Source organism: Myodes glareolus, chromosome 20 (assembly GCF_982192425.1).
Source record: "Myodes glareolus chromosome 20, mMyoGla1.1, whole genome shotgun sequence".
In the NCBI taxonomy this organism is placed as follows: domain Eukaryota; kingdom Metazoa; phylum Chordata; class Mammalia; order Rodentia; family Cricetidae; genus Myodes; species Myodes glareolus.
This window is the reverse complement of record NC_142045.1, coordinates 32,859,581-32,873,289: the sequence shown is the minus strand read 5'-3', so window position 1 is coordinate 32,873,289 and position 13,709 is coordinate 32,859,581. Positions and strand designations below refer to the sequence as shown.

The following is a 13,709-nucleotide window of genomic DNA, read 5'->3' as shown; positions in this document are numbered from 1 at the left end:
CTTGTAACTTCCTCTGGCCTCGCCTGAGAACTCTGGAGTTTGGGAGGCTATTAGAAAAAGGTTAAATGTGAGAGCAGGTAATGGGATACCAAGGGGCCCGTGTCAGGGTTGTTTGAACAGTACTTGGAAGCAATTGCTATTGAGAGCTGGTGACCACTTTAAAGGGCACTGGGAGAAAGCAGAGTCTGCAAGAAAAGCCTCCTCAGGGCCCTGGGAGCAGGCAGCTGGAGCCTTCCAGCACTGTACAAACATCCCCGGAAACATCGGCTCTCCGCTCCTTCGTCCAAGATGACTGGGTACGCACACGTTCAGCATATTTTCCTGTGTTGTTCTTGGCATCCGTTCAGTTCTGGAAGTATGTGGCTGTACAGACATAACTGCACATCCCCCTGTCTTCCGTTGTAAACTTGGGAGGTCTGGGGTCTGTGTCTTTAACTTCTTGTTGAATTTATTCAGATTGAAGCTGCCCACCAGTTGCTTAACATTGTATCAGTGAGATCCGTTCAAAGTGTGAGTACTGACTGTCAGAAACACACTGCCGGGTCGGGCACGGTAGCTTACGCCTATAATTCATCGCTCAGGGTACTGGGGTAGGGGGATCTGGAACTGAAGGCCAGGCTGAGCTACAAAAACGACCCTGTCTCAAAAATACTAAAATCTGTATAATTTAACTGATAAGAACAGAAACTACACTTGATCTTAGCCAAAAGGCCAAGAAGCGATGAAATTTGTATAATTTAAAAATTAGTAAGATAAACTTTTCCCGACCCTTAAATTCATTTTCTTATCAAAGTGATAGCTCTGCCCAAAGGAACTTGTGCTGTCAATCATAGGGTAATGAACATGGACCACTAAACTATCATTTTGGCTTAATGCATGATCGTGACATGCTATATAATTACCCAGTCCCCAGAAGATTCTTATAATTAAATCACGGGGCATTTTGTGAATGTTTTGGACAACAATTAGAGGACCACAAAGTGAATGGGATTGTGATGTTTGCCAGTTACAATGCAAAGAAGGACCCCTAAAATTCAATTAGAAGAGTCCTTTAGTTATTACATAATTATAATACAAATTTCATTAAGACACAAGGGTGTTTTTTTATACATATAATTGAACTGTCCTCAGAATCCCCAAAGAATATATTTCTTAATAGTTTGCAAAAAACCACATGGTTACATTTCCAGATTCGGATTTCTTCCTCCCAGACTGGAGCAGCTAAACCATATAGGCAGGGCATGGAGTTCCAGTGTTGTTGGGCGACTTGCTTATTTGGTCACTTGGAAAGTGAGCAGGGTTTTGCTATATTTGTCTCCCAAATGTGCTGCATAGCTAGAATATCTGCTAGCATTCTGAAAATATAAAATGACTGCAAGGATATTTACAAACTTACGGGTGGGCAAGACGGTGGGGAAACGCATTTGCCACTAAGCCTGACAACACGAGTTCGATTCCCAAAATACACACAGTGGCTGCAAAGGAAGCAACTCCTGAAAGTTGTCCTCTGACCTCTCTATGCACCCCATGGCATGTACACACACACACACACACACACACACACACACACACACACACTAAAAAGATACTAAGAAATTCCAAGGAAAGAAGAATAGTTCATCTATAGACAATGTTACCCCTTATTAAGTCCCCAGAGATTTTACAGGTCAGTGTTCAAATAAAAATCTCGGATTAGTCATTAGTAGGACAGTATATATAATTAGGAAACAGCAGCACTGGCCTTGCAATGACATCTGTTTAGGAGAAAAAGAAATTCATTTAACCCAACAACATCATAACCCAATCAACCTTTGTGGGTGTTCGACACCAAATGATTTCACAGGAGCTAGGGAGATGGCTTAGTGGGTAAAACCCTTGCCCCAAGTCTGAGGACCCAAGTTCAAGTCTCCAGTGCCCATGTAAACGCCCAGTGAGTGTGGCAACCCACTTGGAATCCTAGCACTCTGGAGGTGGAGACAGCTGATCCCTGAAGCAAGCTGATTGGCTAGACTATAGTATCAGCAATCCTGCCTCAAGATAGAAAGGAGAGAGCAACAGAAGAAGACATCCAACACTCACCTCTGCTCTACACACACACACACACGCACACGCGCGCACATACACACACACACACACACACACACACACACACACACGGGTATGAGTACACACACATGAAAAGGAAAACGGTTCCACAGAGCCCAAGACTATGGTGGCATTTGGTGCTCCTCAGCCAGTGTGTGTGCCTTCCATTTCCTCCTTTCAGTTCCTGGAATAAAAATATTCTCTCTCACGGAGCACAATAGCATAATAGCATGGGCTACAGCCTCTCCTCCTGGAGTGTGAGCCTCCCTGGGTGTCGCCGTCTGCTGTGTTTGAGAGAACCTCTCCCAGGACCATGTGTCCTTTTGGCGACCATTTCCACACTTTGGGGGCAAAGAAAAGGAGCCAGAATGGGTGGCTCTAACTGAGAGAGACCAAAGCCATCCAGGACTCAGGATGACGGAAACTCTGGCCTTGTGAACAAGTCAGTGGGTTGGCAGAGGAGACCTCTCCAGAAGAGAGTGGAGTTAATTAGCCTCTTTATGCACACACACACACACACACACATGCTGGCTTCACACATTCAAAAAATAGACCCAGGCTAAGCATAGGGCCTGTTTTAGCCCGTTGTGTAAAAACTAGATAGACAGGGGCTCACTCTCCTTTTTCTGTAGCAGGAGCCCTGCCTCTAGCATTCTTATCAGTCTTAGTGAGGCTTTAGGAATGAAGAGGCAATGTGAAAAGAGCCCTGCAAATTGTTAAAAGCACAAATCACTTTCACTTTCTCAAGTACTGAATATCTAGGAAACCATACTTTTATTAATTAATCAGCATGCATGCAAAAAAAAAATAATAAATGTTCTCTCTTTGACGTGGCCACTATGCAGAAAGGTCCCGCTGTCGACTTGTGGAACAAATGGTTTGATGAGTGACTGAAGTCAGGAGCAGTGAATGATCACCAAACGTGAGCTCCTGGGCCTGGCCCCAGACGGCTGCAGTACAGCAAGCTTGGCCCAGGGCCAAGAGCACGCCTGCCGGGGAAACAGGAAGTCACTGAGAGCTACCACAGACCCGCGGCTGAGAGAGTTCCCCAAACAAAAGCCAGCCACTGATTTCCACAACTGGCCTTCCATGACACCATATGGTCAGCAATGCTGTCTTACCACAACACAGAGGCCCGTCTTCGGGGTCCCGTGTGCCGCAGAGCGGCTGAGCCCGTAGCTGTCCTGTGATTATTTTCATTATTTTATGACTTTTCTTGGAATTCACTTCAGTGTAACCCAGCTGAGGGCACGGGGAGGAAAACGCTATCTCCCGCCCCTCCTGACTCAGCCCTAATGAATCGCCTTTTCTTATATCAGAGAGCAAGGGGCGCCAAACCACTGCGCATTCATTCCCGGGGCATGGGGGGCGGGGGTGAGTGGCAGCGGCTTTCTGTGGGGACAGACGGAAAAACTGGACACTTAAAGTTTCTCCCTCTGATCTCTGTTGACACTGGATTTAATTTATAGGGAAATCCAAACCTTTTGGCTCTTCCCTTTCTTCTCTGGGAGTACCCACTTCAAAGAATTCTCTAGTCACTGTGTGGAGGGCCTGCTGCTGAGCTGCCATGGGCAAAGACGGATCGACTGGACCGTAAACACGGCAAGCATTTTCTTCCTCAGCGATTCACCGAAAAAGCCCCTCCTCTCCGTCTTCTGAGTAATAAGGCATACTCTCTGAGAATATTCTAGCTAGACCCCCTCCATCTCTGCCGCACGTGTCATGACGAACACCACTGTGGATTAAGGGCTGATTTGGTTCTTCAAGGATGGAAAAACTAGAGGCAGTGGAAACCTATTGACTTTCGGCCTTGAGAGATCTCCCCTCCCTTCCCCACCTCTCTCAGATGTTTTCTTTTTTCTTTTATCTGTGAATGCTCTGCCTGGATGTATGTATAGACACCAAGCGCATGCAGCGTCCATGGAAGCCAGAACACAGCATCAGAGTCACTAGAAACGAAGTTACAGACGATTGTGAGCTACCATGTGGGTGCTGGGATTCGAACTCCGGAAAAGCAGCCAGTGTTCTTAACTCTTGGCCATTTCTCCAACACTCACCACCCATTTGATGTTTTGTCTTATTTTGTTTGGGAGACAGGGTCTCCTATATCCCAGGATGGACAGGAACTCAGCAAATAGGCAATGATAATCCAGAACTTCTGGCTTTCCTGTCCCTACTTCCCAGATGTCAATAACCGGCATAGTGTCTCACTGCTCAGGATCAAACCAGAGCTTCCTACAGGTTAAGCAGGTACTCTGCCAACTGAGCTATAAGCCCAGACCCCAATCTCTTACTTGCTCCCAAGTTTTCGCATTAATCCAGGAATTAGAAAGTTAAGTAGACAACAGTAGGGTAAGCCACCCCACCCTGAATCTCCTGTACAGGCGCTGACACTATTTACCCTGTAAGGAAGCCCAGGCTAGGAGGGACAGGAGGAAGCCAAGTGAACATTCACTGCTTCATTTTCTAGAGGGTCACTTCCCCGCCTAGATGGGCCGCCAAAGCGAAAGGAAAACCATTCTTTAAAGTCAGGTGGCTGTTAGATTGCTTCCTCAAGAATAACGAGTGACTTTGAGAAGTCAAAGGGCACAGTGCGCAGCCTCGGGATTTCCACCCCAGCTGCTGCACCGACTGCTATTTCTCCTCTCGTACCGAGTGCTCTGAATTCCTCCGCTGAAAGGTCCCATTTTGAAAATTAAAAGGGCGCAATTGCTAAACTATCTGAAAAGTGTCTGACTTGACAAAGGAAATCACAGACACTATTGCTCCGTTTTGTCACCTGGGCTGTGACTCTTGCCAAGGGAGACTCTCTGGTGTGACTCGCTCTCCCCAAGCGTCCTCTAGCTGCTTTCTCTAAAACCCTCATTTCTGTAAGTCTGTCAGAGGTAATTATCTCTCTCCTCAAATTTATTGCTCTTCGGTGTATCATAAACACATAGATTACACAAAGTTGATGAAAACAAGTGACGCATGCGTGGCCCCACGGAAGGAAAGACGGTCATAAATAATTACCCCAAGTATCCACTATCTCTGCTAATAGAGTAATGAAGTAGCTGTGAACACCACGGGCAGCCAATCCCCTTTCCTGTCCTTTTATGGCGGCTCCCACACCCAAGAGCCAGTCCCAGAAGCTCCTGCAGGAGTAGAGACAAGGAACTTCCTCAGATGTGCAATCTTTTGACACTCCAGAGGACAGGCAAGTGTGCAAGCCTATCAAAGCGGGTATCACAAACAACCTGAGTCCCAGAGGAGGGGGTCAAAGACAGACTTCTGAAAAGCCATACTTTTCAGAGGAGGGGGTCAATGACATACTGTCATTAAGCTGTTGCTACATATTCTGGAATTGTTCCCATTCCAATCTTAGTCACAAATTTAAAAGTTACTAAAAGCCCTGAGTGATCCCCATCAGTCCTTTAGCTCTATGGACAGAATTCAAGGCTGAAAAGGTAAGACACCTCTTGGATTTCAGCAGCCTGGGTGCCAGATCTGTCTGCTGCCCAAAGGGCCTGCTTTGTCATCATCTGCTTCTCTGGGGATGACAAATACAGTCTGTGCTGATCAATAATATTGGCCCCAAATTTATTTTTGCATGTGAAAATATTTCCGCTAATCTGCCGTCACGACCAACAACTTTCTCAAATGTTCCTTCCGCAAGTTCTGAGAAGGCAGCGCAAAACCCAAATCCGAAATAATTTTCTCCAGGCCTCATTAAGGAAGAGGATCGCTGTTTTTAAAAATCCAATAGCAGCTGCACACCATTGAGAAATTCCTAGTGAAACTACAAAACACATTCTCAACCATTTAGCCACAACTTCTAAACTGAGAAAGTTGCCTCTTGTGTAAAAGCACCTGTTTATCCAACATCCTGGAATCTGGGGGGCGGGAGCGGGGTAAAGGGTTACTGTTAGCCCTGACTGAGAAAGGAAAGATCTGCACACATCACCCCGAGGTGAGGAAACACCCTCGCTGACGGAAGAAAAACAGCACCTGGGGGTTCAGCCAAGGCCTCCCTCTCAGGGCCATACTCTGTGGTCCCAAGAATAGGAGGGAGGACAGCTTGAGAGTTGGGGGGGGAGTGGTGGTGTAGGTCCTTCTGGGGGAACTCCCCACCCTCTGCTACTTACACCTTCTGAAACCTACACTCAAGAACAAACGACCAAGATGAGTTTATCTCATTTATTTTAGTCAGTATCGCTAAAGCCGACTCCGGGTTAGACGGACATCAATCAGACTCGGTGGCAAGAGAGTTAACAATCATCCCCACTTGGTCCTGCTGAACTCTCTCTACAGCTAACTCTCTCAAGATGAGCCTAGGACCCCAAGCACAGTTCTCTTTAAAAACCGTAACAAACTGGACATTTCTGAAGCACCTACTTTGTCTAAGTTACCGTTTTTTTAGGAATTCTATAATACGGTCATTTTTGCAGCTGGACTCTTTAGGAAGACCGTGTTTTCAGAGAGGGTTTGAAGTCATACGTTTATCATAACAAAGGGGCATTCTCGATTGCCTTTGAAAACGTGTTTTATTATAATCAGGCGGCTATGAAATAACTAGTATTGGAAACACTTGGGTCACCATGACTCTGCTACCATCAACACAGAAGTGAAGGTTCTATTTTTTTATACTTATTTATTTATTATGTACACAATATTCTGTCTGTGTGTATGCCTGCACGCCAGAAGAGGAGACCCCATTACAGATGGTTGTGAGCCACCATGTGGTTGCTGGGAATTGAACTCAGGACCTCTGGAAGAGATGGCTCTTAACCTCTGAGCCATCTCTCCAGCCCCCCGAAGTGAAGGTTCTATTGCACACCCAACGCACGCACGCGAGACATCTGTGTACTTTGCAGGTAGTGAAAGCCATCCTTAGGGGAAAAAAACTCCAATGCAAGAAAGACTCAGAAACACCAAAAACACGAAAAACACCAGAACACCAAAAGCAAACAAGAGAAAAAGATACATGCCCGGGGGAGCAAGTAGTTGACTGGGTAGTTAAGAAGGAGGCAGAGGAGCTGAATAGCTACGGTCCAGCAGCAACACCAAGACTCTTGGTTGATGACGTTGGATGTGCAGGGCTCGTGGCAAGGGAGGACTTTCTTATTCTGTGTGTACAGCAGCACTCACCATTTAAGCTACTGAAACGGAAGGAATGGAGCTATTGTCAGCCTTTCCCTGGATCGGTACTGAATATCCGGCTGCATTAGCTGGCCAGATGCTTCTGGGGGCAAAAAGTAGCTAAAGGGACTTGGGGAGCTAGCTTAGCTGGTAGTGTGTTAGTCTGGCAAACACAGGATCATGATTTCAATCTCACAGAGTCCTCATTTAAAAAAAAAAGTCACCACAGGACGGTGCACTTGTGACTCTAAAGCTACGTGGATTCCTGGGGTGCGATGGTCAGCCAGCCTAGACTACTTGGGGGAGGGGGGTACCAGGCTAGTAAGACACTCTGTATCAAAAACAAAACAACAACAAAATGTAGATTACACCCAAGGAATGGCACTTGAGATAGTCTTCTGTCCTGCACACGCATGTACACATATGTGCATGCACATACCCAGGCACATATAAACCACACATATACACATATGTGCATGCATATACCCAGGCACATATAAACTACACATGTACACATATGTGCATGTGCATGCACATACCCAGGCACATATAAGCCACGCTTGTACACATATGTGCATGCATATACCCAGGCACATATAAACTACACATGTACACATATGTGCATGCACATGCCCAGGCACATATAAGCCACTCTTGTACACATATGTGCATGCACATACCCAGGCACATATAAACGTGCACACACAGAAGTAGCTATGGGGCATCATAGTTATAAACTGGAGGAATTATATTGAAGAAAAAGATAAAGCACGGGTCCCCAGCTACCTTACCAGTTCTGGTTTATTTCTCTGGTCACATCACTGCCACACCTCAATTGGGTTTAAGGTCCTACTGTCACCGTGACAAAGACAAAGGGGTGGACAAGAAAGAGAGACACACGCAAGGTCAGAGGTACATGAGGTCAGGAGACATGGGAATTGGGAGCCTAGCAAAGCCATGTACCAAGTCTGGCTCCTGTTCAAACTGATCTGCCTTCATACAGGCAAAGTCAGGCAGACAAGGCCTTCCCCTGGGGAGGACACAGCTCTGCAGAAAACGGGGCTGCTCAGGGAAGCTTGCCGAGAGACTCCTGCATCCTAGTGAAGGCACAACAGGGCAGAGTGAAGGACACTCCAGCCACGGTGAAAACACAGGGTGTAATTCCTTCCTGTCAGAAGGTTGCTCTGCCAAAGGCAAATCCAAGTAGCCACGATTGGGAGGGGTCACATCAGAGCGTAATAGAAAGAGTTGGGACGTCTGTCTAACTGTGAGGGGACTATGGGAGCAAGCCTACTCTCCAGCACTTTCCAGAGTCGGCTGGTCAACACGCTGTTATTACCACATTACACAGACGACTAGATTAGTCAGGGCAATTTAACCCGCAGGAAGTGGCATCTCACAGACTTCTTGAATGCACTCCCATAAACACTCCAGGTACTACTGGGCCAATTCACTCCCCCCCCCCACCCCCGCCACACACACCACCATCAAAACCACCCCGGCCTGAGAAGCACAACACCAACAAATGCAAAGAAGGCCTCCGACTCAGCCAAAGTCTCCGCTTTAGGACAACAGAAAAGAAGATCGTTCCTGTAAGACACAACCTTTAAACTCACGAGTATCCTCAAAAGGAGTAAGGGTGCAGCTCAGCAGTGAAGCACTTAATTCTCATGCTGAAGGCCCTGGGTTCAGTCCTTAGCACAACCAGAAATAAAACTGCTAGCCGGGCAGCGGTGGCGCACGCCTTTAGTCCCAGCACTCAGGAGGCAGAGGAAGGCGGATCTCTGTGAGTTCGAGGCAAGCCTGGTTTAGAGAGCTAGCTCCAGGACAGCTAGGACTGTTACACAGAGAAACCCTGTCTCAAAAAAATAATGGAAGGAAGAAAGGAAGGAGAGAAAGAGAGAGAGACAGAGGAAGGAAGGAGGAATGTAGAAAGAAAGAAAGAAAAAAAGAAAGAAAGAAAACTGCTGAAGCTGGGAGTGGAGATGACACTAGAGATGACTACCATTTTGGGGGAAAAACATATTTTTTAATTCATTTGTATTTTACATTCATTGCTGTTTTTCCTGCATGTTTGTCTGTGTGAGGGTGCTGGAACCCCGGGATCTGGAGTTATGGACGGCTGTGAGCCACTGAGTGGGTGCTGAGAACTGAACTCAGATCCTCTGGCAGAGCATCCAGTGCTCCTAACCACTGAGCCTTCTCTCTGGCCCCTACATATATCCCATTTACACATCCAGTTCTCTTCTTCCATCACATGGGGTCCTAGGAATCAGATTCAGGAAGTCAGGTTTGGCGGGAAGTGCTTGTACCCACTGAGTGACCTCACCATCCCTGAAAACCATGTTGTTTAAACAGACAGACTCATTGTTTGTCGTGTGATGTGCTGTAATGAGTCATATTAAACCATGTTGCATTGAGAGACTTTCTGTCAACTGCTTCTTCTCTGCTTTTACTTATTATACACAGAAACGCAATCTTCGCTACGGAAATTCTCAAATGTGTACAAGGGATGAGTGCACAGGAGGACTGCAGCATTTAACTGCCAAAACCTGCGGAGGGGACTTGAGATTTTGCCTCAAAAAAAAAAAAAAAAAAAAAAAAAAAAAAAAAACAAGCAAGCAAACAAACAAAAATGAAGAAGTCGATCAAAGTACCTACCAACTGGAGCTCTTCCATGGTACTGTGAAACATTCATAATGGTCAGAAGGAAAGAGTTGAGGCTCTACAAGTCCCTCATGGGGCAAATGGCCAAGGCATAACACAGGGGCTGAAGATGTAACTCGGCTGGTGGAGAGCTAGCCTAGAATGCAGGAAAGCCTGGACGTGATTCCCAACGCTATCAACCAGATGTGTGGCATGCCGATGCCCCTAATCTCAGCATTTGGGAGGTGGAGACAAGAGGACAAGAAGCTCATCCTGGGTTATTTCCCACATTCCAGGCAGTCTGAGGATGCAGTCTGAGGAGCAATCTAAGGACAGGACTGCCCTTTTGGTCGGAGGATTCAGAAGAGGTAAAAGGTCTCTCTAGTGGCTGGCTACACTGCCTCTCTGATCTTTCCGCTTTTAACTCCTAACATCCGACTCCAGGTTTTTATTATTAATATTTATTAGAATTAGTACTAAAATTTATTTTTTTGCATGTGCATGCATTCACAGTGCATGTAGAGGTCAGAGAGCAACTTGTATGATTCAGTTCTCTCCTTTCTTATTGTGGGTCCCAGGGATTGAACGCAGGTTGTCAGCCTTGGCAGCAAGCATTTTACCCACTGAGCCGTCTGTGGGTACAGATATATGGAAAACTGCAGAGTGCCTATATCTGCCTATATCTATTTAAATGGGAGAAAAGATTTTTTTAGGCTAATAATGCAATATGATTCCAATTACGTAAAATATCTAACATGTAGGTACATACAACTGGTGATAGGAAGACAAGACAAATATACGCAATCATGGAGACTGAACGGAATCAGGCCATTCTTGCTGTTTGTTTTCATTTATTAATTTATTTAAGCAGCATGCTGAGTTCCTCCTATCACGGGTAGGTCCTTTCAGAATCACAAGGACATAAACATGAGTAAAGCGACAGACTCCCTGTCCTGGTCCTCCCATGCCCCAGCCGAAGCTAAAACTCTTGCTGAAACACTGCCACTCACGAAGGCAGCCCCTTCCATCTCGGAATTTTCGTAAAATTGGTTTTTAAAATACACATTATGCCAAAACCTGGCTTCTAATAACTGCCAACCACCGACCCTAAATTTATCCCAAGGTCTCAAGGAGCACTCCTAATCCTTTCTTGGCATGGCTGCCCTTTATATATTTTCAGTCAGCCATCCTGTCATCCCTGCCATCACACCACACACTCAGCTTCACGCACTGATCTCCACTGACCATGGTTTCCAGCCCTTGCACCACCCTGCCTGCTTCTACCTAAGTGCCCTCCTTTCAGCTGACCCCCTGATGCCAAGTGATGCCCAGGAGGTAATGAGCAGGACACCACAAGCACCACCCAGTCAGAGACTAAAAGAAAGCGAAAGTGAAATCCACCAGCTTCAACAACCACGCCTTCATCTTTTCAGTAACAAGCCCCAGAAAGAACTATATGGAAAAATGTGAACTATAGTAGGGTGTGGCAGCACATACCTGGAATCCCACACTTTGGAGGTGGAATTCAAAAACTTCCTCAGGTACACAGTGCGTTTAAGGCCAGCAAAAGCTATTGGAGACTTTGCCTTGAAAGAAGGGGGGGGGAGCACGTTGTTATAAACATCAGGTACTTAGAAGATACAAAGTATTTACTATCCTTGGGGTTTTTCCTCGATGTTAGTTTATTGCTCCCAGAAATATGGTACCTAAGAGAACCACAAATTCTACTTCTTGAAGCTGCTTGAAACATGCAACTGTGTCCTGCTGTCCTCTCTGAGGACAAGGGTATAACCCTTCACCACGCAGTTTCCAGTGGCTACAAGCGTGTTCAACACACAGCGGTGGTTCACTTCCCACTCCTTAGACCTCAGCTTGCGCAGGCGCTGGGCTAGCCTCATAGTGCTCTATTTCCAGGGAGCACATGGGCAGGAGAAACCAAAGTCCATCATGAAAACACAGCTAAGGAGACTCTTAGCATGAAAACACAGTGCGGGAGACTCTTGCCCGTCTGATGCATTTGATCCTGACTACTGTACCATGAGATGTGAGAAAGACAACTCAATGCTTTTGAGACGGGCAGGGAGACAGTGCCAACAACCCTGAAGTGAAAAGCCACAAAATTCCCAGTGAGCTGGCCAGAGCTGAAACCCAAGCAGAACCTGCTTTTTCAACTCATTAGGGCCCCACCACTTCTCTCTCATTTAGCAACAAACATATTACAGAGAAATGTAACTGGAGGTTTCTCTCCCACCTGCCAGTTCCTGAATAACCATTCTGAGACTTAATATTAGTTACAAATTGTTTGACCTATTAGCTCAGGCTTATTATTAACTAGCTCTTACAACTTAAATTAACCCATTTCTATTAGTCTATATTTTACCACAAGGCTCGTGGCCTGTCCTCTCACATATTGTTTCTTCAATGACTGCCTGCATCTCCCCAACTTTACCTTCTTTCTCCCTCTATCTATATTTTGCCCTGCTATAGGTCTAAGCAGCTTCTCTATTAACCAGTGGTAACAAAACATATTCACAGCATACAGAAGGGCATCCCACTCAGAGAGGCTATGAATAACCCACAGGGCATAAATCCATCCCCAAGTACTCTCTCCTTCCTACCTCCAGTGAAGCATCTTGGTCAAAGTAGGCTTTCCCACACCCAGTAGTACTGACACTCTGGATCAGGTGAATTCTTAATTGTGAACATGTATTGATTTGCTTTCTACTGCTGTGATAAACACCATGACCAAAACTAACTTGGGGAAGAAGGGGTTATGACAGCTTACAAGTTCTAGGCTACCACAGAGGGAAGCCAGGGCAAGAGCTCAAGGCAGCAACTGAAGCAGATGCCATGGGGGAACACTGCTTACTGACTTGCTCCCTTGGCTTGATTTTTATTAATGCCCAGGGGTGACACTGCCACACAAGGCTGGGACCTTCCATATTAACCATCAATCAGGACAATGGGCTTGCCTACAGGCCACCTGATGGAGGCATTTTAGTGGCTGCAATTCCCTCTTCCCAGAAAAGAAAAAGAAGAGAAGAAAGAAAGGAAGGAGTGAGAGAGGGAGGGAGGCAGGGAGGGAGGGAGGGAGGGAAGGAAAGAGGGAGGGAGGGAGGGAGGGAGGGAGGAAGGGAGGGAGGGAGGGAAAACAACGACAACAACAACGAAAAACTAGCCACCATAGTGTTCATTGCAGGATGCCTGTCAGAACGCCAGGTTTCTGTCATGGAGACAACTATGGCACCCCAAAATTACAATATTCAAAAATGTCAGGTGTGGATGAGGAAAAACAATTTAAAGCACACCTTACCTGGTAACTCCAACTACCCACGCCACGCTGTTGTTAACCACACACGATCAAGACCACCATTTCTCCTCCATCTACACCTCCATGTTTATCTCCCTGCCCCTGGAATTTTCTCAGCCCTTCTGCCTAGCTGACCTCCCTCCACCTGCGTACAGCTCTTATCGAGGACCAGCCCCTTCAGATTCATTCACAGTCTCTGGGTTACTATACCCGGCATCTGTCAATCGAAGGCAGAAAAATAACTGATCCGTGTGAGGATAGCGGGGATAGGCTTAGTCTTTCAAAGCTGGGTCATCCGTCCCAGTCACAGGTAGGAAGGCGGGCCAGGCTGACGCTGCCCGCACAAGTGCAGGCATCCAGAGCACTCCAGTCCATCTGATTGATGGGAAAGAGGTGCCGGGAAGTGGATGGATGGAGGAGGCAAACATCACTTATCCTAATCCCTTCATCCCAAGCAGAAGCAAACGGCTGACATAGCTGGGGACTGAAGGGTTCACATTCAAGTGACATTACACAGCCAGATGCTAACCACCTGGGCAGTTAAGGGCCA

At 46.5% G+C, this 13,709-nt stretch overlaps 1 protein-coding gene and 1 pseudogene across 1 annotated transcript in view; both read right to left on the bottom strand.

The window, feature by feature from the left end:
• The window catches only part of Maml3 (mastermind like transcriptional coactivator 3), a 431,416-nt gene that overhangs the window by 409,910 nt on the left and 7,797 nt on the right, over positions 1-13,709 (bottom strand). The gene's annotated exons all lie outside the window — the stretch shown is intronic.
• Positions 594-723, bottom strand: LOC125394230 (U2 spliceosomal RNA; annotated as a pseudogene).